General features: G+C 44.3%; 1 long non-coding RNA gene across 1 annotated transcript in view; it reads right to left on the bottom strand.

Annotated features, from left to right (window-relative positions):
* The window catches only part of LOC138265449 (uncharacterized), a 35,445-nt gene extending 15,750 nt beyond the window's left edge, over positions 1-19,695 (bottom strand). Inside the window, exon 1 of the long non-coding RNA XR_011199366.1 lies at positions 19,595-19,695. This is a non-coding gene — a long non-coding RNA (uncharacterized lncRNA). The remainder of the gene's footprint in view (positions 1-19,594) is intronic.
* Between the last annotated feature and the right edge of the window lie 4,107 nt (positions 19,696-23,802).

Below are 23,802 nucleotides of genomic sequence, written 5' to 3'. Positions count from 1 at the left end.
CCTTCGTCTCTGATCTTCGGTCGTAGGGGTTTGTGGGTGATGTGGGTGTGTGTTTTATACTTGTATGGATGTGTGGGAGTGTTGTTGGTATGTGTGTCAGGTGTGTGTATTTCAAATTGCCCAATGTGGCAGTGTTTTGGAGCTGTGTGTGTATTTTGAGCGCGGCGGTGTGTACCGCCAATGGAATACCGCGGTTGAAAGACCGCTGCGTGGATTGGTGGGTCAGAATGGCATGGGCGTGTTTGTGTTGGCGTGGCGGTGGAGGTTTGGTCATCTCCAGTTTTCCGCGGCCCGCTGATACGGCGGCCTTCCTTGGATGTCGGGTTTTTGGCGGATTCACAGTTGGTGGTCAGAATGACCGTGGCGGTTTACCGCGGACGCGGCGGTAGTATGGCGGAGTTCTGACCGGCGGTATGGCCCTTTTACCGCCAAGGTCAGAATGACCCCGATTGTCTGCTTACCGGACTTATACATCTGAAGTGTGTGTGCCCACTTCTCTGGGTCAACAAATGATTCATTCATACTACGGAACAGCTACATATCCATGCAGATGTCACAGCTTGTACCAAAGAGGCCTGGCTTGTTCGTAAGTGCAATATGACTTGAGGATCTTTTGCCTGAACCTTAGTTTAGGAAGGAACAATGGTTTGATATGTGAGAAAGCTGTTGATGTGCTGCTTCCATGTAGCAGACTCAAGAGTATCCTTACTGACCGTTATTAGCACAGCTGAGGAATCCAAAGACACCAGTGAAAGTTCACTTCTTTGAGGCCCATGGAAGAACAATGAGGCCAGTGCAGTGGCCTTTCGAGCACCTGAAGGCCAGGTTTAGTTGCTTTGACAAGCTCGGTGGAGCTTTCCTCTACTCATCCCATAAAGTGTGCCTGCTACCTTCTCCATAACATCACCCTGTGGAGGAACATCCCTGTAATTAGAGAGGAGAGAGATGGTGATGAGCCTCCATGAGGGGATGTTGAAATGCCCAATGAAGATTAAAGTGATAAAGAAGGAATTGACGTACATCAAGATCTGATTAATCACTTCTTCAACTGAGTATAACTACCTTTACAAATTGTAATCTCCAACGTCAGTACAACTTGTGACAGAGGGAAGAGATCTGTATGCTTAGGTAATTTGTTAGGAATGGTCAGTGCAGGAATGTTCAAAGCAAAGTAGTTAGTAGATCAGAGTTTGGATCAGAGTTTCTTTATATTGAGTGTTTTGGTCATTGACAGAGATTAACTGTGCTGGTGCTAAGTATGTGTGTCATCATGACTTGTCAATTGAGTTTAATTTAATATGTGGTCAAATTAATTGTCCCTTATTATTCTACTTCAGGGTACTTCACCATCTCATCTTCTTATGGTCATTTCAGAGTTGTGAAATTTGCTGTAATATGTTGTTGTTTAAAAGTACAAACTGAACATGTTTTGATTCTGGGACAGACACCCACTTAGGATGTACAAATGTTTTCCAGAGACAACTTACACTATGATAGTATGGAAGTTCAGAAGATTGTATCAGACCTATTTTTTGTGAGATGCTGCAATCAAGGACATATGTATCACTTGACTTACTCAAACCACATGTGTTTGTCAAGTCCAAGCATACTGTTTTTATTTTACATTGGCTCAATCTTCAGTTTTTGGACAGTGGGGATAGCTGTGTTTCCTCATAGATGATAGAAATGTTTGCTAGCACACCACTGATTAGTGAATGTGTCATTGCACCAGATACTGCCACAGTGTCCTGTAATGGTCATTTGACCTCAAATATTGTTACTGTCATGATGTAGACTTTTGATGTTATTGATCTGGGATTCCTATTGTGAGAGCAGGGTTTATGGCTCCATCTGAGGTGATGCATTAGTGATAATTTGCCTATTTTCTTTGATACCATAACATTTTCCGATTTCTCCATGGTGTCAAGATCGTGGAGCGTATAACCCTGAATGGCGCAGACTATTGGGGTTAGGCCTGGTTATTGAATCCCGGATTTCAGTTCTAAAAAGCCTTATTGCCAACATATGAAAGCACTAAATATAGTCTGTTTTCTTTGAATAAATTGATTAACATGTTACCTCTTTGTCATTTCTACATTTTTTGGCAAATGAATGTTCAAAAGATTTGGCAACATGATGATGGAAGACAGACATGACAAATGAAAGGGCAAAAATAAACCAACAAGAGTCTTCTAGTCTGTGTCCACAATATTTATTACCATGACTCAAAAATGAAGGTGAATCAAAGAAAGCTTAAATGAACAAATAAAGTCTATCATGTTGGACAGAAACATAGTAGTAGAGCCAAAGAGTAGTTGGAGTCCAATGACTAAGATACAACTGTCCTCAGAAAATGTAAATGTGTCATTGAAATATTGCACAGAGTGAATGGTAGACACACACAAGAGGAAATTAGGTTTTGCGACTCGTGGAGGTGTTGGTATTGGTTTTTCTGTCCTCTCCTGCCGGTCCAGATGACCATCCCCGCCTGGGAGGAGGGGGTGCACAGGTGCAGGGACTGTGGTGTGAGGATGTAAATATATCTGTATTTAACCACTGCTCCATCTTGACCACTGACTCCATTTTGTGCTTAGATTAGCTTCCCACACCATCACATTGGTGACCACCAGATCCAATCTGATTACAGACTCCATTTAGTGCTTAATGTAGCTGCAGCCATCGTCATGTAGAGGTGCAGGTATTTTTTCATGCACAAGTTATACAATTTGTTTTTCACTCATGTTTTCAATCTTTGTGATCTTTCTCATCAAGGGCTAGTACATAACATTGAGGGGTGTGAGTTAGATAAGGACCAGGAGGATGTTTATGGTACAGCAAGGAACGATTTGGTCTTGGAAGAGCACCTTTGATGTGGCAAATCATCAATGTGCCCTTCTCAAAAACAATCTGCTTTGGCCAGCGTTTGAACAACAACTCACTGGATGGGAGGGAGGATTTCTAGAATTCTCCACCCCCGGCTTATTTAAAGTATATAAGAGGAGGAAACTAGACGACTGTGGGAATATTGAACTCAGGAGGAAAGGGAAGCCTCTACCCCCGTCACTCCTTTGAGGGTAGTTCTCTCTTCACCGTTGACTGGGTTCACTGCCTGTTGCGGCAAAGAGATGAAGCGAGCGAACCCCATGGTGATGAATTATTTTTTGATTATTAGTTCTAGCTTTGCATTGTGCATGCATATATATTCACTATATATGCAGATATATAATCCATGATGAAAGTAGTGTATTTTTATTGTTTGTTATTATGAGCATTATTATTCTACTGCTGTGATTATTTTTAGAAGTGTATTCGTGTTGCTGAATTTGACCTACATGCTCTCTCTATTCGAACCTGAAACAGTGAATTAATAAATATATTACTCAGACAAAAAATTGATGTTTCCTCTCAGTTTAAAGTAATGCAGTACACTTTTATTTCACTAGTGTGACTTTCTCCAAATGTGCACTTGTGTTGTACATAATTGACCTTTTTATTCAAACCTTTCAAAGTGCCTTGATACATGTATTTCTCAGACTGAGAGGGTTGCATACCAGAAATCCCTTTCAGTATTTGTGTGTTTCTTCTTAGTTTGCAGTAAAGCAAAACAGAGGAGCAGGCTCCTCATGTGGCAGGGCCTCCCTGTCTATGGCTGCCAGTAGTGCACTTTGCAAAGACATATGTAATGAGAAAAGCCATGCACATGTGTTGATAGATGTAAAACAGCACCCCAATCAGGGAACTCATTGTTTCATTTGGGTTCTGTAATGCCAATAGATGCTCCCTCTGCACCTCCTTGATTGCCTGGAGCTCAGTTACAACATAACCATCCTATCTGAGGACCATTGCACTGATCCCAAGACACGTTCAATGGTGGTCTGGTTCACAAAACCCCCAGTGGCCTCCCTTGACTGGCCCACAGATTCCATCCCCTGGCCCCTATCCCGACTAGCATGTGCCTTTCAGGAAGTGCACCCTGTCCCACTGGGTCCTAGCAGAATTGATGACTCTGTTGTTGGCATCTCAACAGCAGCCAGGACTAGTGGCAGAGGATTGGTGTGTACCTCATCAGTGCACAGGACATGGAGGTGTCCTCAAGCTGAGATGTTGTTGTAGCTGTGGTGGGAAGTGTAGGGGTGGGCTGAGTTTGACTCACTGGAGCTGTCTGGCCAGACAGACCAGATGGACCAGCTGGCTTCTAATCATCTGGACTTGCATTAATGGAGTCCTCACTGAAGGCTTGCTTCTGATCCTGAGTGGAGGTGTCTTGCCTGACAGACGGTGGTTGTTAGAAATGGGGTCTCTAGTTAGCAGAGGTATACACCTTTGTCTAAATAGGGACCATAATCCTATTCAGGGTAAGTCCCACACAATCCAAATGATCTTGTGCCCAAACTCTGCTAGCTTGGCACTGAGCAGTCAAACTTAACTTAGAAGGCAATGTGTAAAGTATTTGTGCAATAAATCATGCAATAATACAGTGAAAACACCAGAGAAATACACCACACGGGTTTAGAAAAATATAAGATATTTATCTGGTTAAATTACGGTCAAAACGATCAATAAGCACAAGTTGAGATATCACTTTTGCAAGTTTAAAAAGAGTCTTGAGTGTTAAAAATCAACAGTTGTCTCTTGTGTGCACAAAGTACCTTGTTAGTGTCAAAATTACATGCACGGAGACCACAGAGGAGGAGATGCATGGAAAAATAAGGTGGGTGTCGGATTTTCCAACACGGCACGGACAAAGCGTCATTTTTTTCCACACTGCAAGGGGCTTTGTATCGATTTCTGGTGCACAGTCTTGGATCCTCACTGTGATGCAGGTTCTTTTTGACGGCCAAGGATGATGCTCATAAAAATTCTAGGTGTGCGGGAAGAAGTCACAAGTCACACAACAGACACTGCGTCGATTCTTCACTCAGGAAGTCAGGCTGCATCGTTCTGGCTCAGCTGTGCGATGATTCGGTAGGGCTGTGCGTTGAATTTCCAGTCGCAAGGCAGGCGCTGCATTGATCTTAACTCAGGAAGTCAGGCTGCGTCATTCTGGTTCGACTGTGCAATGATTTTCTCATTGCAGGGTAGGCTGTGCATTGATTTTTGGCGCACAAGGAGTTTCCTTAACCCCTTCTGTGCCGCGAGCGTAATGGTTACGTCCCGCGGCACAGTGCTCCTGTGCTGAGGACATAACCATTACGTCTTCTGCACGGAGCCCAGAGGGAATGCTAGCGCTCCCTCCGTGGTGTTCCCCCCAGCCCCCCAAGGCGGGGATGGAAGGGGAAGACCTTCCCCTTCCACCCCCGTAATGACATCAGCGCACGCTGACCTCATTACCCACTGCTGGTCGCACTGGAAGCAGGAGAAACAGGTAAGTTTCTCCTCCGGCGGGTGGGGGGTTTGGGCCAAAGAGGCACCGGGGGAAAGGAAAGGCTTTTCCTTTCCCCCGGTGTCTCTTTGAGCATTCCTGCTGCCCAATCGCATTGCGATCGGGCAGCAGGAATGCCCACTAGACGCCAGGGATTTTTTTTTATTTATTTGGATGTGAAATGTTTGTGTTTGGGAGCGGCCCCTTGGGCAAGGGTCGCTCCCTTTTGGGGGCATGTTTATGTTGCCCATTTCTGCCCCCCTTGGGGGCAGAGCGGCGTATTATTTTTAGGCTGATCTGCCCCCAAGGGGGGAAGAAGCCACTTAGACACCAGGGATAGTGTGTGTGTGTGTTAGTGGAGGGGTAGCAACCCCTTGGGCAAGGGTCGCCCCCCTTTGGGGGCACGTAAACCAAGGCCATTTCAGCCCCCCTTGGGGACAGATTGGCCTATTATGTTAAGGCTCATCTGCCCCCAAGGGGGGCAGAAACCACTAGAACACCAGGGATTTTTTTAAATATGTTTATTTATGTGGGGGGGCATCCCCTTGGGCAAGGGCCCCCCCCCCAAGGGGGGCATTGAACTGTTGGCCATTTCTGCCCCCCTTGTGGGCAGATGGGCCTATTTGTTTTTAGGCCCATCTGCACCCAAGGGGGGCAGAAGCCATTTAGACACCAGGGATAGTGTGTGTGTGTGTGTTAGTGGAGGGGGGCTGCCCCTTGGGCAAGGGTGGCCCCTCCTTTGGGGGCACGTGTACCAAGGCCATTTTTGCCCCCCTTGGGGACAGATCAGCCTATTATTTTTAGGCTGATCTGCCCCCAAGGGGGGCAGAAACCACTAGAACGCCAGGGATTTTTTAAAATATGCTTATTTATGTAGGGGCATCCCCTTGGGCAAGGGGCACCCCCCCAAGGGGGGCATTGAACTGTTGGCCATTTCTTGGGGGCAGATGGGCCTATTTTGTTTTAGGCCCATCTGCCCCCAAGGGGGGCAGAAGCCACGTATGCACCAGGGATAGTGTGTGTGTGTGTGGTTTGTTTTTTTGTTTGGGCGTGGGCCCTTGGGGACACACTACTAAAGGTATTTTCTGCCCTCTTTGGGGCAGATAGGCCTATTTTTTAGTAGGCCCATCTGCCCCTATGGCAGAATCCACCTAGGCACCAATTTCTAAATGCTTGATGGTGGGATGTTTGTCAACTGACGAAGTATTTGCATTTGTGATAATTTTTTTCCTCCTTTTTGTTCTAGTTCAAAGCTTTTGCTTTCTTTGCTGTGGCTCCTAGCGGTTTTGGCGGTGGTTGACCTGCGGTTTGCATAGTTGTATGTTTTAGGTAAGTAAAAACAATTTACTCCAAAGGAGTATTGTTGCCATGCATGAATGACATGTTTGTAGGTGGTGTACTACATGCAGGTTTGTGTGAAATTGTCCTTAGATTTGTGCACAATGATATTTGTGTTGCGTTATTTCTAATTTGCTTTCCTTTCTTTCTTTTTAGTGGGATATCATTGGTGATTGCTGTGTCTGTGCAGAGTAGTTACTGGTGATTCAAGTTTTTTCAGGCAAGTGAGCGGTATAGTTTTTGAGTTTATAACTCTTACTAATAAAGCTACACTTTATTACTTATCTTACACAGTGCTGGTTGTTGGTGGTGCATTTGTCCAGTTAATTTTCGTAGGAAATATCATGGCTAGCCGCAGGATGACCGCTCAGCAGGCGGTTGGTATGCTTTTTGAGTCATTGTCTGATCATGATTATGAGACAGACTCTGCATCTGAGGCAGAGGAGGAAGTGAGGGATTCTGGCAGTGAAGTTTCTGCCGGAGAGGAATTTTCTGATGAGGAAGCCACACTCAGTGGAGATGAAGGGCCTGTTTCAGAGGAGGACACTGATGTGCCATTAGTGCAGCAACCAGGGGCTGAAAGGTTTCCCATTAGAAGACCTGAACTCTGGGTTGCCCCAAACATGGAGCAGCCAGAGTTGCCTGCCTTTACTGGTCTCCCGGGGAGTAGAGTCAATACTGAGAACTTTTTGCCTGTCAATTTCTTTGAGTTATTTGAGGATGATGTGTTTTTGGAAGAGATTGTTGAGCAGACTAATTTGTATGCGGAGCAGTATTTGAGGGACAACACTGCTAGACTTAGGCCGCACTCTAGAGCTGCCCAGTGGACTCACATTAATTTTTAAAGGATATGAAAAGGTTTTTAGGTTTGACTCTTTTGATGGGGTTGATAAGGAAGCCGGCACTGGCTTCTTATTGGACTACCAGTCCCTTGATGGCAACAGCTATATTTCCTGCAACAATGAGTCGTAATCGGTATTTGCTTCTTCTTAGGATGCTGCATTTTATTGACAATGCATTAGCCTTGCCACGAGATCACCCTGATTCTGACCGTCTTTTTAAGATTAGGCCTGTCCTTGATCATTTTGTAGATCGGTTTTCAGAGGTCTATGTTCCAGGCAAAGAAATAGCTGTGGACGAGTCTTTGTTCCTCCTCAAGGGTCGTTTGGTTTTTAGGCAGTACATTCCTGGCAAGAGGGCACGATGTGGAATTCAATTGTATATGCTGTCTGAAAGTAGTACAGGATGTGTATAATTTCCGTGTCTACACTGGTAGGGATTCCAGTATTGACCCCTGGTTGTCCTCCCACTTTTGAAGTTACTGAGAAAATTGTGTGGGAACTTAGTAGACAACTGTTCAACAAGGGTCACCATTTGTATGTAGATAACTTTTACACTGGAGTGCAGTTGTTCAAGGAATTGTTTAGAGTGGACACTGTTGCTTGTGGCACAATTCGTTGTAATCGGAAAGACTATCCAAGGGAGCTTGTCTGTAAAAAACTTGAGAGGGGACAGTGCAGTGCCTTGCGGAATGATGAGCTGCTAGCTTTCAAATTTTCAGACAGGAGGGATGTCTACATGCTAAGTACCATCCATGATGAGAGTACTTCCCCCGTGACTGCTTGGGGCCAGGTTGCTGAAGTGCGCAAACCTGTGTGCATTTTAGATTAGAATAAGCACATGGGAGGTGTAGATAGAGTTGATCAGAGGTTGGAACCTTATACTGCTATTTGTAAGTCTTACGTTTGGTATAAGAAATTAGCAATTCACCTCTTCCACTTAGCAACTTTTAATGCTTTTTGTGTTTAAGGATAGGTCTCCAGAGTCAAAGATGACATTTGTGAAATTTCAGGAGTCAGTGATAGAGAGCCTTATTGTGGTAGAACAGGCCAGAGTTCCTAGAGAAGCAGTGGTGGAGGATGTGGCTAGATTGAAAGATCCTCACTTTGCTGAGCACATTCCTCCCACACCCAAAAAAGACTTTCCAGCTAAGAAATGTAGAGTGTGTTTTCAAAGAGGTATCCGGAGGGAGACTCTAATGTACTGCCCAGATTGTCCTTCAAAGCCTGGGCTGTGTGTGGGTGGTTGTTTTAAGAATTACCACACCCAGAAGAATTACTGGGAACAACCATGAGTGTAAACTCATGTCTGTTTTGTATTTTCATGTGTTCAGTTTCATGGTTAGCATTTCTGTCATGTACTTAGTTAGAGCTTTTGTGTTTGTAGTTTTGTAATTATTTCTAATTAGTTAGGGGTTTCTTTGTTTAAAAAACAAACAAAAAAAGTGATGAAATTGTGTGTGGAGTGGGGCTTGGCTGAGGGTGTACATAGTGTACATATTGACTTGCTGTTGGCTACTGCAACACACTGCCAGCCAAACACCAGTCCACACACTCCCATCAGCTGGTGTGATTTTTGTATCAGGCATGTGGGCGTATGTAAGTGATGGGCCCTTGAGTGGCAATGTCTGTCGATGTGAGTGTTGTAATGTGCTGGGCCCGTGGCTGGCGGTGTGAATGGTCTTCTGCGTGTCATGTATGAAAGGTGTGTGAATGGAATGTAAAGCGGTTGGCGCCTTGCCGTGGTTTTACAGCTTACAAGCTGTGAGTCATTGGTTCCGTTTTTTGGCCTTTCAGTTATTAACAGTGCATTTCATTTTTGTGAAATCTCTTGTTAATAAAATTTGATCCACTGAACCATCACTCACCCTCGTGCCAAATCCAACCAGTGTGTGTGGTAAAAATGACAAAACCTGCTCTGCTGTAATCAGGCATCGCAGCACACCTGTGACACGCTAGGTGCTTCGGGTGGGACCCCGATGATGAAGCATGCCACCAACTTGGTTGGTGGGTGAGGGGTCTTTTTCACATAACCTAAGTGCGTTTCTTTTCACAATTTTAGTGTTTGGCTCATCACAGACGTATGTGGACACATCAAAATGATATATTACAAAACTACCTGTGTTTGGGGGTGAGGGGGCACCTATGTTTTTGGTATTGGGTGCGGCCTTCATCTAGGGAAACCTACCAAACCCAGAAATATTTTCAAACTAGACACCCCAAGGAGTCCAGGGAGGTGTGGCTTGCATGGATCCCCCAACATTTTCTTACCCAGACTCCTCTGCAAACCTCAAAATTTGCTTCAAAAAGCATATTTTCCTGACTTTCGTTTGTACGATCAATGCTCCAGCACAAAATTCCTACTCCCCAGCATTCCCCTCAGTCTCCCGAGTAAAATGACACCTCACTTGTGTGGGCCCCCAAAGCAGAGTCAGCCTAAAGATGCATAAAAGAAGAATATGTCCTTATCAACTCGCTGCGCTATCCACTCTATATCTACAAGGTTTTGGCCTTATTCTGTTGCAGGCACCTGGCCCACCCACACAAGTGAGGTATCATTTTTACCGGGAGACTTGGGGGAACGCTGGGTGGAAGGAAATGTGTGGCTCCTTTTAGATTCCAGAACTTTCTGTCACCAAAATGTGAGGAAAATGTGTTTTTTTAGCCAAATTTTGAGATTTGCAAAGGATTCTGGGTAACAGAACCTGATCAGAGCCCCACAAGTCACCCCATCTTGGATTCCCCTAGGTCTCTAGTTTTAAAAAATGCACAGGTTTGTTAGGTTTCCCTAGGTGCCGGCTGAGCTAGAGGCCAAAATCTACAGGTAGGCAATTTGCAAAAAACACCTCTGTTTTCTGTCAAAAAATGGGATGTGTCCACATTGTGTTTTGGGGCATTTCCTGTCGCGGGCGCTAGGCCTACCCACACAAGTGAGGTATCATTTTTATTGGGAGACATGGGGGAACGCTGGGTGGAAGGAAATTTGTGACTCTTTTCAGATTCCAGAACTTTCTGTCACCGAAATGTGAGGAAAATTTGTTTTTTTAGCCAGATTTTGAGGTTTGCAAAGGATTCTGGGTAACAGAACCTGGTCAGAGCCCCACAAGTCACCCCATCCCGGATTCCCCTAGGTCTCTAGTTTTCAAAAATGCACATGTTTGGTAGGTTTCCCTAGGTGTCGGCTGAGCTAAAGGCCAAAATCTACAGGTAGGCACTTTGCAAAAAACACCTCTGTTTTCTGTCAAAAAATGGGATGTGTCCACGTTGTGTTTTGGGGCATTTCCTGTCGCGGGCGCTAGGCCTACCCACACAAGTGAGGTATCATTTTTGTCGGGAGACTTGGAGGAATGCTGGGTGGAATGAAATTTGTGGCTCCTCTTAGATTCCAGAACTTTCTGTCACCGAAATGTGAGGAAAAAGTGTTTTTTTAGCCAACTTTTGAGGTTTGTAAAGGATTCTGGGTAACAGAACCTGGTCAGAGCCCCACAAGTCACCCCATCTTGGGTTCCCCTAGGACTCTAGTTTTCAAAAATGCACAGGTTTGGTAGGTTTCTTTAGGTGCCGGCTGAGCTAGAGGCCAAAATCTACAGCTAGGCACTTTGCAAAAAACACCTCTGTTTTCTGTCAAAAAATGGGATGTGTCCACGTTGCAGGAAAAAGTTACAGAGTAAAACGTAGAGAGAAATGGCAGTTTTTTTCACCTCAATTTCAATATGTTTTTTTTTTCCAGTTGTTATTTTCTGTAGGAAACCCTTGCAGGATCTACACAATTTACCCCTTGCTGAATTCAGAATTTTGTCTACTTTTCCGAAATGTTTCGGTTTCTAGGATCCAGCATTGGTTTCATGCCCATTTCTGTCACTGACTGGAAGGAGGCTAAAAGCACACAAAATCATAAAATGGGGTATGTCCCAGTAAAATGCCACAATTGTGTTGAAAAATATGGTTTTCTGATTTAAGTCTGCCTGTTCCTGAAAGATGGGAAGCTGGTGATTTTAGCACCGCAAACCCTTTGTTGATGCTATTTTCAGGGAAAAAACCACAAGCCTTCTTCTGCAGCCCTTTTTTCCCATTTTTTTTTTTAAACAAAATGACATTTTCACTGTATTTTGGCTAATTTCTTGGCCTCCTTCTGGGGAACCCACAAAGTCTGGGTACCTCTAGAATCCCTAGGATGTTGGAAAAAAAGGACGCAAATTTGACGTGGGTAGCTTATGTGAACAAAAAGTTATGAGGGCCTAAGCGAGAACTGCCCCAAATAGCCAAAAAAAGGCTTCACACAGGAGGGGGGAAAGGCCCGGCAGCCAAGGGGTTAAAGAGATGAAGGGGCATATTTATACTCTGCTTGCGCCGGATTCGCGTCATTTTTTGTACGCAAATCTGGCACAAAACTAACACCATATTCATATTTTGATGGTAGACCCCGCTAACCTCAAAATATCTCTGTGTGCATCATTTTCTGGATGTGTGAAACCGCCTTGCGTTAATGACATGCAAGGTAGGCATTCCCATCTAAAAAAATGACTTAAACACCTGTGCGCCATATTTATCCAACTGTGCAAAAATGCTGCCCGGCTGGGAGGCGGAGTCGAAAAATGAGACACAGCCCGATTTGCATAAAAAAATGAACGCCTGGGTCAGGGCAGTCGTTAAGATGGGGCAAACACACCAGTACTTAAGGAAAACACACAGAAGCAACATCAGAGCTCCAAAAGGAAGACATGGAGGTGCTATTCATCCAGCATGCACTAAGACCCAGAGCACAGGACCAACCGCAGCAGCTTCCACCACACCAGCAGGGACCCCAAAGGCAACTCAGAAGGCAGGAGAGGATATTCCGGACCAGGACAACCCTTCAGGGCGTCAGGGAACATGACATCATCCAGAGGTATAGACTAAAGTGGCAAGCCATACAGCAGCTGCTGCGCCACATTGAGCCACAGTTGGCACCCAGCTTGCAGACACCCCACATCATTCCAGCAGAGACCAAACTGCTAGCTGTCCTCCAATAGTTGGTAAGTGCCTCTTTTCAAATCACTGGTGCCCTGGTTGCTGGGATCTCACAGCCCTCATTCTCTGCTTTCCTACCCAAGGTATTGGATGCCATCATCTCCCTCAAACCCCGCCACATCAGCTTCCCTCACACACAGCAGAAGGAGCAGGAGACCAAACATGGCTTTTATCAAATTCATGGCTTCCCGCACGTGCTTGGTGCCATTGACTCCACACATATACGGATTGTGCCACCTGCTGCAACCGAGCATCTATACCGCAACAGGAAGCACACACACTCCATCAATGTGCAGGCCATTGTGGATCACCGGGGATTGACCATCAACATCGTGTCAAAGTATCCTGGGAGTGTACATGATTCATTCATCTTCTTCCACTGCACCATCAATCAACACTTCCAGGATGGACGATATGGAAATGGCCTACTTGTTGGTAAGTACAGAAAACTAGTTATATACACACTGCACAGCAACACTGTATGACAAACAACACATGCATCACTACATGGACACGTGGTCAGGAAGACACTGACCCAATGGGATACACACCTATGGACAAATGAAAGATGGAAATAACAACAGATGCCACGCCAGAGCCACAAGGGATAAAATTTAAAACCACACAGTGACAATGACATGGCCTTAACTGGAAGTACAACTTGGAAGATGAATCTTAGAATATCACATCAATAACACTCAATCACACACCCTTCTAAGCAATACGTACTCTGTAATGGGTGTGTAATGTGTTTCGCTGCAGGTCAAACACCATGAGACACATAGCATGATGCTGACTCTACTGAAGGTGACATGGAAACATTGAGGCCCTACCAACATTTCACATCACTCCTGGGGTGACATTGCCCACTAACAATAATGAATTGGTCTGTGCAAAGAACACATATTGTTGTGACAATATTGCAAAGTGCACAATGCCACACATACGGATTGAGACACTTACACATATACACAACAGATGTACAAGCACATGGACCCTCTGACACTTAAACCTTCACCCCCACAACCAAGTTAGCCAGCTTACCTGGACCAGGTTCAGTAGTGTAGGTACACGTTTGCACAAGAGCCAACTTGGTGAGGGCACACAAAAAGATTTGCAAAGAACTTGTCACACATGGGATATTTGTGCATCGTCAATTGTGAACACTTCAGTGCTGCAAACTTATGGAGATGTGTTGTACATTGTCACCTATCCAAATCAAAGGGCCTCACTGTGTTTTTCACTTGCTATTACATATGTTGAATTGGATGGTATGTTCAGGCCATATAGCGCTACCGTGTTAACACCACCACGGAATCAATTCTGTTTGTGGAAGTATCATGTCACCTCCAGTGAAGGCACATGGACACTTCTTTCACATGACATAATGCATGGGAGAAACACAATGAACTGCAAGTTTACAAATATACCACTGATATCAGGTCAATCAGCATAACACCAGTTTAGATAAATAAACAACCCATTGCTGAAAGGACATCCTGGAAGCCTAGGATCCCACACAATGACACAAATACAGATGTGTCACAGACGACACAAGATAACAACTGCCATGCAAAGTGATAATCAAGGTGCAAGCAACATCCAAATATTTATACTCATTTTTTCTTTCAGCTGATCAGGGTTATGGGATCCAGCCATGGATAATGACCCCATTTGCCAACCCAAGCACAGCAGCAGAGCATGCCTATAATGAGGCACATCGGAGGACACGCACCATAGTAGAGAGGACTTTTAGCATCCTGAATTCAAGACTCAGGTGCCTTGACATCACCGGAGGCAGCCTCTTATATTCACCTGAAATGGTCTGCAAGATCATTTTGACCTGTGCCATCCTGCACAACATTTGTGTAAGGAGGAACATTCCCTTTCTATGAACCAGACCACAAATGCCTGAAGAGGAGGAAGAGGAGGATGCTGTTCGTCAACATGAGGGTAACCATCCAAAGACTGCTTCTGGATTGCGTTGGAGACAACACATTGTACAAAACTTCTTCGAACTATAGTCACCATCACCACTTTCTTACCATATATCATTAAACACCTCACTTCATCAATCAATCATGCTCTGGGTAATTTGTTATGCATCACCTGATTCCTAGGAATCATAATCAGAGTTTAGCCTCATGGAGCAAAGCAGAAATACAGATTAGGATACTGAAAAAGCAAAATCACATTTGATGGGTATGAATGTACACCCAACATCACACACAGTGGAAATGACATATGTCTGGTCTATTTCACGTGTGAAGGGAAAAATCAGAGGACCACAGCTATGACACACATCCTTATTGCCAACATGGTTCATTGCAGCACATGACACACAACTAAGACACCATCAATCATAAGGTAAAAAAGTGTTTCATACATGAGGCAGTGGATGTGCTATTGCATTGGTAACAGGAATGTATGACCAGACCCTTGACAACAGTGAGTGTGACATCAGCTATCTTTGCAAGGAGCATGTGTGACAAGCAGTCCAACTACGCTGAAAATGGATAGCACGAGTGCCCAAGGTATGACAAGCATTGCTCACAAGACATGCCATCCACAGTCCATCCCAGGTAATAAGTCCTACCACTACCATGTTTTCAGTCCATGCCCACCCTTCTCTAGGAGGCCCTGTAAATAGACTCTCTGTACCCTGATAACCTTCATCTATACACACCCAGACTCCCATTCTGACTCCTGTGTGCTTCCCTCTTCAGTATGGCATGCCATAGTCATAGTTCATCCGTCTGCATGGACTTCAGGTCCGATAATGCACTGCCTGATAGTCGATATTACCTGTAAGCAGCTATCCATTGCTTCCCATGTGAAAGGTCCAGTTGGCCCTTTGAACTTCATTCTCAACTACAGGACTTGTGAGAGACTGAAGCTGCACACACCTGTGAGCACTTCCATGCAGACCAGCCATTTGAACCTGCACTGCCATTGCTGCTGCCTGGAACTGCTTAGAAGCTGCCATTTTCTGAATATCCTTGTTGTGCATTGCCGTATAAATTACTTGAGTAACCCAGCTCTTGGGGAATTGTGTAACATTGCAGCCCACAGAACAAATACAGCGATTTGTTCCCACAGTGTTCCAGATTTTCCCAGTCAAAGTCTGCTCACTGTGTATTTGCCTTGTTCATGTTTGTTCCTGACAGAGCCTGCATCCTGTTAGCCTGACTGGTTCCTGTCTGCGTTAACCATAGAAGTTCCCTGTAGCTACATGTGTCTCATAGTTGCTTTCCATGCCCTCTCTTTCCTCATTGGGTATTGGGTCTGGTAGGTTTACGATGAATCCTCTAACAGATAGTATAGTGTACTCAGTTTACTTATCATATTTTGGTCTGGGGCATGTATTCAAATTGCCTAATCCAGCCCCCATCCCTTGTCTGGGTTTCATGTATTCATGAGTGACAAACAGTGACAGTGTACTATGGCTGTATGCATGGATTTGGTATGGTGCCTCCAGCACAACAAACAACATTTGCTACTATGTATGAAAGGACAAAACATGTTTGTGCCCTGACGGTCCACACACAGATTCACATTGGCCGCAACCTATTGATGGTGCTTGCGTGGTGACTAGCTGTGAGATTAATCAGCACAGAGGCTCTGATGTTCCCTGTTGCAGTGGGAATTTTAGAGGCCAAGCTGTGTACAAATGTTGTGATAAAACCTGCCTGTTTCATATTACTGATCCATAACGTTTTTGAGGACACCAAGGTTGCCCTGCTGTAAGCCTTATAAAAGTTCTGCAGTGCCATAGCTGGACTATCCCCATGTGCACTGTCAATTTATCTTTGGCTTTAGGTCAATTCTGCTTTGCAGTGCAGACTCATGACTAGACCTGCACATAACTGTGACAACATGGAGGCTAATACGGACACGGGGTACACATGGCCAAACACTTGACCGGGACATCTTTGTGCAATGAACCACAGGAAATATTTGAACACATGCAGCATGGTCTGCTGGTCCTCCACTGCCACAGGAGAAACAGTTCATTTATATAACTCAAACTGTGGTTTAACATAACATTTTTGGATTGGTTTTGGGACTCTGTGTCACAAACACTGTACCTACCTAGCATGCTCAAATGCCTGACTCATGGGTAGTATACAAACAAGCGACCAGGAAGTGGTATCCAACATTCCTGTACATGTGATGGCTTACCCTTGTAACATTGCCATTATCAACCGTCCTCTATCTTCTCCTGTGCATAGTTTGTCATGGGAGATGTTTTGTCCCCAAAGTCAGGGAAGTTTACAGAGCATTAGACGCTACTGGTATGACAAACACATATCCTGTCTGATGTACCACAATGAATGGCATCTGATGGCTATCCACATTTACAACACATGCATACAAGCACATTATTCAAAACACGTCTTGTGACGTTCACACAGAGGCACAACAACAATTGAAATAGCCAATTCACGGAGTGAATGTATTTAGTTGCGAAGCCTTGCTATCCTCTATTGATGCACCACCTGCTCAAACTAGGGAATACCAGTTTTTATTCCAAATGTTTGGGTTGCTGTTGCGTCAGTTAAGAGTGCTAATCCGGCACAACAACATGAGTATAATGGTCCGCGGTAGTGTGGTCTGCCACATGTGGCCAAACACTGGAACACACACAGCAGGCCCTAACAGCCTATCTCTGTATAATTACAGCTTTCATGTACTTTAAAAATGAGAAAAATAACACAAACACAGTTAAAGACAGATATGTTGAAACAAACGTGTCAAAAAAGACACATATGCATCAAATTTTACCACATATGCGTTGAAAAATGACGCTCACAGCCATTATACACCCATTGGTTCCTAGCAGTAATTCCAACACTGCACCCCATGAAATTGGTTATCCGTGAAAAATATATTGTTGTTTGAATGCTGGGGAATTTTAAGCATTTGCATCCAAATACTTCTATGCAAAGCCCGTATGCGGCATAAACGTTTCACGCATCAGAATATAAACGCACCACATTTGAGAGAGGAAGTGATGTACTAGGATATCCTGTTTACAGAAATGGTACAGTGGGTGTACTTTCACTTTCACTTTGCAGTCTGTGATTCTTCTAGACTGTGTGGCTGTGCTGTGAGTTTTGTCTGTCCAAACTGTGCTTTTGTCTCCTGTGTGCCAATCCAATTGTCATCTGTTGTTTTTTGTAATTGTCTCAGTGAATCAGTGTAAGTGTGTATTTGTTATTTTTTGTTTCTGATTTTGTCTTTGCACTGTTGGGAGTGTGTAGTGGGTATTGTTAGTTGGGGTATTGTTGGGCTGTTTGTGGATTATTTAAGTTTCATTTTCCTCCCTCCTTTCCCTGTATTTTCCTCTTTACCCTTTCCTATCCCTATTATTTTTGCCATGTTGGGAAGGCCACGTCTGGGGAGAATGGGTGAGGAGGAGCTGGGGGCTTTCATTTGGCTGGTGTGCCATGTCCTCCCTCTGATGTTAGAGGCTGGTGGCAGGGTGATACAGGGGTATCACATGGAGGCGGGGAGGCTCAGGTGGTCCAAGGTGCTGTACCATCTGAAGAGAATATTCAACAGACAGTGCAACAACCACCAACTCAAGCATCGCTGGGCAGACCTTATTGCCAGAGAGCAAGGCCTGCTGGACCACCTGGATGTGGTGATTGGTGGCCCAGTCGGTGAGTACAATTCAGACTAATGTGCACATTTAAATGCTCTGTAGTGACAAATTTGTTGATATGCTGCATGCAATGTTTGGGGACATGTGAATGCAAGTTAAATATACAGTGGCCCTGATTTATACAATATTTGCTACACATTACCGTCATATGTTGACGCAAAAGCTGCACAAAGTTACAAAACACAACTTGATCTTCTCAATTAGTGCTGCTTTGACGTCAATAGGTGATGGTAATGCGGCTCAAACTTATGTTTTATTCATGGTCTGTGAGTGTACCAGGAATGAGATGTATTTCACATGCTAAAGCAAGAAATGAATGTAATCTAGATTTGGGGGTGAATCACGAGTGATAAGGCGCTCCTGCCACCTTAAGTACAGCAACAAAACGTATCTTAATGCACGGTGCCAAATACAGGGGTTGCACCCTCCAATCTCCCCAAAAAGAGGTAACCCAAAGATACCTATGATCTGCTTAAGGTATTCGCACACATGCAATAATTCAAAAAAAAAAAAAAAAAAGTTACTACACAAGTCAGTATGTAATCAACAGAAATAATTCATCGAGATTATATACACTCCGAAAAAATTAGTACATCACAATTTAACCTAATCAAAAGATAGTTCCATCAAAGAAATTACTACATCATATTTTAACATGATCAAAAGAAAGTTCCATCAGACCGATACAATACATGTAATTTACATGAAAATCAATTGCGTCCAAGTGTCCTAATTTTCACAAAGAAATGCTGTTGCTTCACAGTTGCACAATATTAAATCCCAAATGTTCATAGATATCCGAAATTAATTAAATCCTTTCCGAGATTATCCATAAATGAGCGTCCATCTCAAAGTCCTATTGTCGACACGTGTTTCATCCCGGGAGTGCCCATGGATTTCATCAGGACCTCCTACAACAATATTCACATATATACTCTTGTAGTATATCTTGTAATTATAAAATACTAATATAAGTGTGAGAGTATGTGCGCTGTGAGAACCCAAAATTCTTACATAATAAATTACATCAGACCCAAAATATGTGTCCTTAGTGAATTAAGCAAACCTAGGTGAACATAATATTTTCTGTGACTCAACAGACTCCTGTGAGACAAGCTTGTTCCTGAATGATATTCAAGGGTGACCATTTCCCTCCTACTATTCAAGCAATGCCTGCTATGGCACTCATGTGAACTCAACCCAAACGACAGTCCTACCTTTGAAGAAAGCTCCACTTAAAAAACGTCAGAGTATCCCTTGTCCTCTAGTTATCCTTATGAAGACCTCTGCTAAAATATAATTCGAAATAAGTTCTATAATTCTCCACTATTATCATATTTTAAATTATCTAAAGTTAAGCTCTAATTTCCACCTTACCACTATTGATGTATTATTGAAACGCCACGCGAGTACGCAAATGAATCCGTCTTGCAGTATATATAAGACGCGGTGCCTCAGCTGCCAGCGTTTTATATCGGTATCTCAATGTAGAAGTCAAAGACGGACACCTCCGTACGCGCGTGCGTATAATTCTCATTAACAGAATTAAAAATCAAAGAAGGACAATAACAGGAAAGCGTCTGTGTATTCCTCATTAGTAAAAATAGAAAACGGACTCCATATTACGGAGAGTTTTTCCACTATTTCACACAATTGTTATGGCTCCACATCGCTCCTAAAATTAGGAGCTTATATCTTAGTTCCTACATATTATGATGAGAACAACACAAAAGGAATGACCTTGAATTTATTGTCTAAAGAATATCAGAGCAACATATTATTATTGATTATCTTAACTTATGGCTACATTTGGCCCCCAATTTTATAAGTACCACTTTCCTTTACATGAAACCCAGTATTATATATCCCAGATCTAATAATATATTAATTAATAGGTAGAATTGGACCTAAAAACATTCACAATGTACTAAAATGTAATCCACCCTCATCTAATAGATGAGCCTTAACTATTCATTGACTGTCTCCCAAGAAGTACTCCATTTCAAAATCAGTATTTAAACCCTGTTCTACAGCTCTTAATTTAAAAATCCAATACGACTCCCTTCTCCTAAGGGCTAATTCCCTATTACCACCACGGGGGTTAACTGTACAGTGATCAAAGCCAAAAAATTTAAATGTTTTATATTTAGCCTGTGCTGGGCAAACCTTCATATGAGAAGCTAAAGGGTAGCGCTCGTCCCCAAAATTAATAGCCCTCCAGTGTTCGGAGATTCTGACCTTTAACGAACGTATCGTACTGCCTATGTATACCTTATTGCATTTGCATACAATCATGTATATCACAAACTTTGTATTGCAGTCTATATGTGATTTAGGGCCAGATGTAACAAGGGTTTTGCGAGTCGCAAACGGCGAAAAACGCAGTTTGCGACTCGCAAAAGCCACTTTGCTATGTTGAAATGCATTTTGCGAGTCGGATCCGACTCGCAAAATGCATTTCCGAATCGCAAATAGGAAGGGGTGTTCCCTTCCTATTTGCGATTCGCAATAGTATGCAATTCCATTTGTGACCGCGTATGCGGTCGCAAATGGAGTCGCAGTTACCATCCACTTGAAGTGGATGGTAACCCATTCGCAAACGGGAAGGGGTCCCCATGGGACCCCTTCCCCTTTGTGAATGGACCCCAAAACATTTTTTCCGGGCAGGGAGTGGTCCAAGGGACCACTCCCTGCCCTGAAAAAACCGAAACAAAAGGTTTCGGATTTTTTTAAATGCAGCAACGGGCTACATTTAAAAAAAAAAAAAAAACTGCTTTATTTAAAAGCAGGTCGCTAACATGGAGGCCTGCTGACTACAGCAGGCCTCCATGTTAGCGAGTGCCTATACTCGCAATGGGGTCGCAAACTGCGACCCACCTCATAAATATTTATGAGGTGGGTCTTTGCGACCCCATTGCGAGTTGCATAAGGTGTCTGAGACACCTTTCTGCATAGCAAATTGCGACTTGCAATTTGCGAGTCGCACGGACTCGCAAATTGCAAGTCGCAATTTGCTTTCTTCCTGCATCTGGCCCATTATGGGCACTAGGTTACCATTATAATCCCCAAATTCCTTCTTGGGCTGCCAGGCCCATTTACATACTGTACAAGAACCACATTTGAAAAAACCTAAATTACGCTTCCCTAACCAATCTAAATTTTTATTCTCCAATGGGTAGCTTGGGCTCAATATATTGTTAAGGGTGTAGCCCCTCCTATAAACAACATCAGGTCTACTACCAATGTACTTCTTGAGTACATCATCCTGAGTTAATATTGACCAATATTTTTTCATACTCCTAATCAGTATCTTAGACTTTTCCGTGTAATCTAAAATAATCCTAATCTTCTGATCCTCATCTTTTACCTGGGTGTCACCCTGATGTGTATCCTGACCTAATGTCTGTCTACGTGAAATTTTCTTCACTTTCTGCATAGATTTCCTAATAATGTTTGCAGAATATCCCCTAGCTAGAAATCTCCGTACCATATTATCAATTTCCTCAAGGAAGTCACTGTTCCTACTGCAATTTCTTCTTGCTCTAATCATTTCTCCCAATGGTATCGCCTCAATCTGATGCTGTGGATGAGCACTAGTAAAATGCAGTATGTTGTTACATGAGGTCGGTTTACGATACTGTTTACTCTCTATTTTATTATCTTCGACGAACAGTTCCACGTCCAAAAATTCTAACCGTGTCTCACTGTATTTATAAGTGAACTGGATATTCACATCATTACTATTCAGATATGTGCAAAATTCTTCTAGTGTACTAACATCTCCTGTCCATAACATAAAACAATCATCGATGTATCGTCCCCAATATAAGATATGGGTGTGCCATTTCGCTGCATTTGGGCCCCATATCCAGATTTCCTCGAACCACCCCATAAACAAGTTGGCATATGAGGGGGAGAATTTTGATCCCATGGCTACACCCTGTTTTTGTTTAACCTCTTAAATGCGGGCGTCGGCCACTGGCCGACGCCCACACACCCTCCCTGGTGCGGGTCACGACCAGTGGCCGACACCAGGAAGGGCATTAATAAATCCTCGGGTGCGTCGCACCCGAGGATTTATTTTTTATTTTTTCCCCCCCCCCGGGAGACACGGAAGCTACCGTGTCTCCCCCCGCCCCCCACCCGCCCCTTTGTGACGTCAGCGCGCCGCGAGGCGCGCTGACGTTGCAAAGGTGTTTTCCCCATGAAAGCAGGAAGCAGCCTTGCGGCCGCTTCCTGCTTTCATGGGGAAAACGGCCTTTTTCACGTTCGGGAAGGCCTCGTAAGAAAGGGGAGAGTCTCCCCTTTCTTACGAGGCCTTCCTGAAAGTGTTTCCTGGCCCCCGGTCGCAGCTGTGCTGCGATCGGGGGCCAGGAAACACTTTCAGGTTTCCTGGCTCCCCCGATCGCAGCACAGCTGCGATCGGGGGGGTCAGGAAACATTTTGAAAAGGCCTCGTAAGAAAGGGGAGACTCTCCCCTTTCTTACGAGGCCTTCTGAAACTGTTTCTGGCCCCCGATCGCAGCACAGCTGCGATCGGGGGCCAGAAACAGTTTCAGAAGGCCTCGTAAGAAAGGGGAGAGTCTCCCCTTTCTTATGAGGCCTTCTGAAACAGTTTCCTGGCCCCCGATCGCAGCACAGCTGCGATCGGGGGCCAGGAAACCCCACTAGACACCAGGGATTTTACTTTTGGGGGGCAGCCCCCCCCCGGAAAACGGGCCGCCCCCCCCCCCCCGGCATAATTTTCCTAAAAAAATAAAAAGGTAGGTGCCCCCTGGGGAGGGGGGGGGGCGCGATCGCGCCCCCCCCCCCCCCAGGGGATTTTTTTTTTTTTCAAAAAAAAAAAAAAAAAAAAAAAAAATGAAATGACAGGGGGTCGCCCGTGGGCAGGGTGACCCCCTGTGGGGGCAATTTTTTTTTTACATGTTGTAGGGTTTCCCTGGGGGCCATTTTGGCCCCCAAGGAAACCATACAACAACTAAAAAAAAATATATGTATATATCTATATATATATATATCTATGTAGATAGATATATCTAGGTACATGGATATATCTATAGATATATCTATGTAGATATATATTTATATATATATATATAGGTAGATCTGTATCAAAGAGATTTATAAAGCGCGCTACTCACCTGTGAGGGTCTCAAGGCGCTGGGGGGGGGACGAGGGGGAGGGAAAGGGGCTAGGAGGTTCACTGTTCAAAAAGCCAGGTTTTGAGGCCCTTCCTGAAAAGAAGTAGGTTTTGGGTCTTGCGAATGTGAGTTGTGAGTGCGTTCCATGTTTTGGGTGCAATGTAGGAGAAGGATCTGCCCCCGGTGGTGGTGTGTTTGATGCGGGGGTCAGAGGCGAGAGAGAGGTCAGCTGAACGGACGTTTCGTGTGGGGGTGTGGAAGGTGACTCTCGTTGAGGTAGGCAGGGCCTGTGTTGTGGAGTGATTTGTGTGTGAGGATGAGGATCTTGAAGGTGATCCTTTTGTCAATGGGGAGCCAGTGGAGGGATTTGAGGTGTGGAGAGATGTGTTTGTGTCGGTGGAGGTCGAGGATGAGTCGTGCTGCTGAGTTCTGGATGCGTGTAGTT

The sequence above is a fragment of the Pleurodeles waltl genome, chromosome 2_1 (genome assembly GCF_031143425.1).
Source record: "Pleurodeles waltl isolate 20211129_DDA chromosome 2_1, aPleWal1.hap1.20221129, whole genome shotgun sequence".
Taxonomy (NCBI): domain Eukaryota; kingdom Metazoa; phylum Chordata; class Amphibia; order Caudata; family Salamandridae; genus Pleurodeles; species Pleurodeles waltl.
Note: the sequence above shows the minus strand (reverse complement) of the source record. Positions and strands in the feature narration are given on the sequence as shown.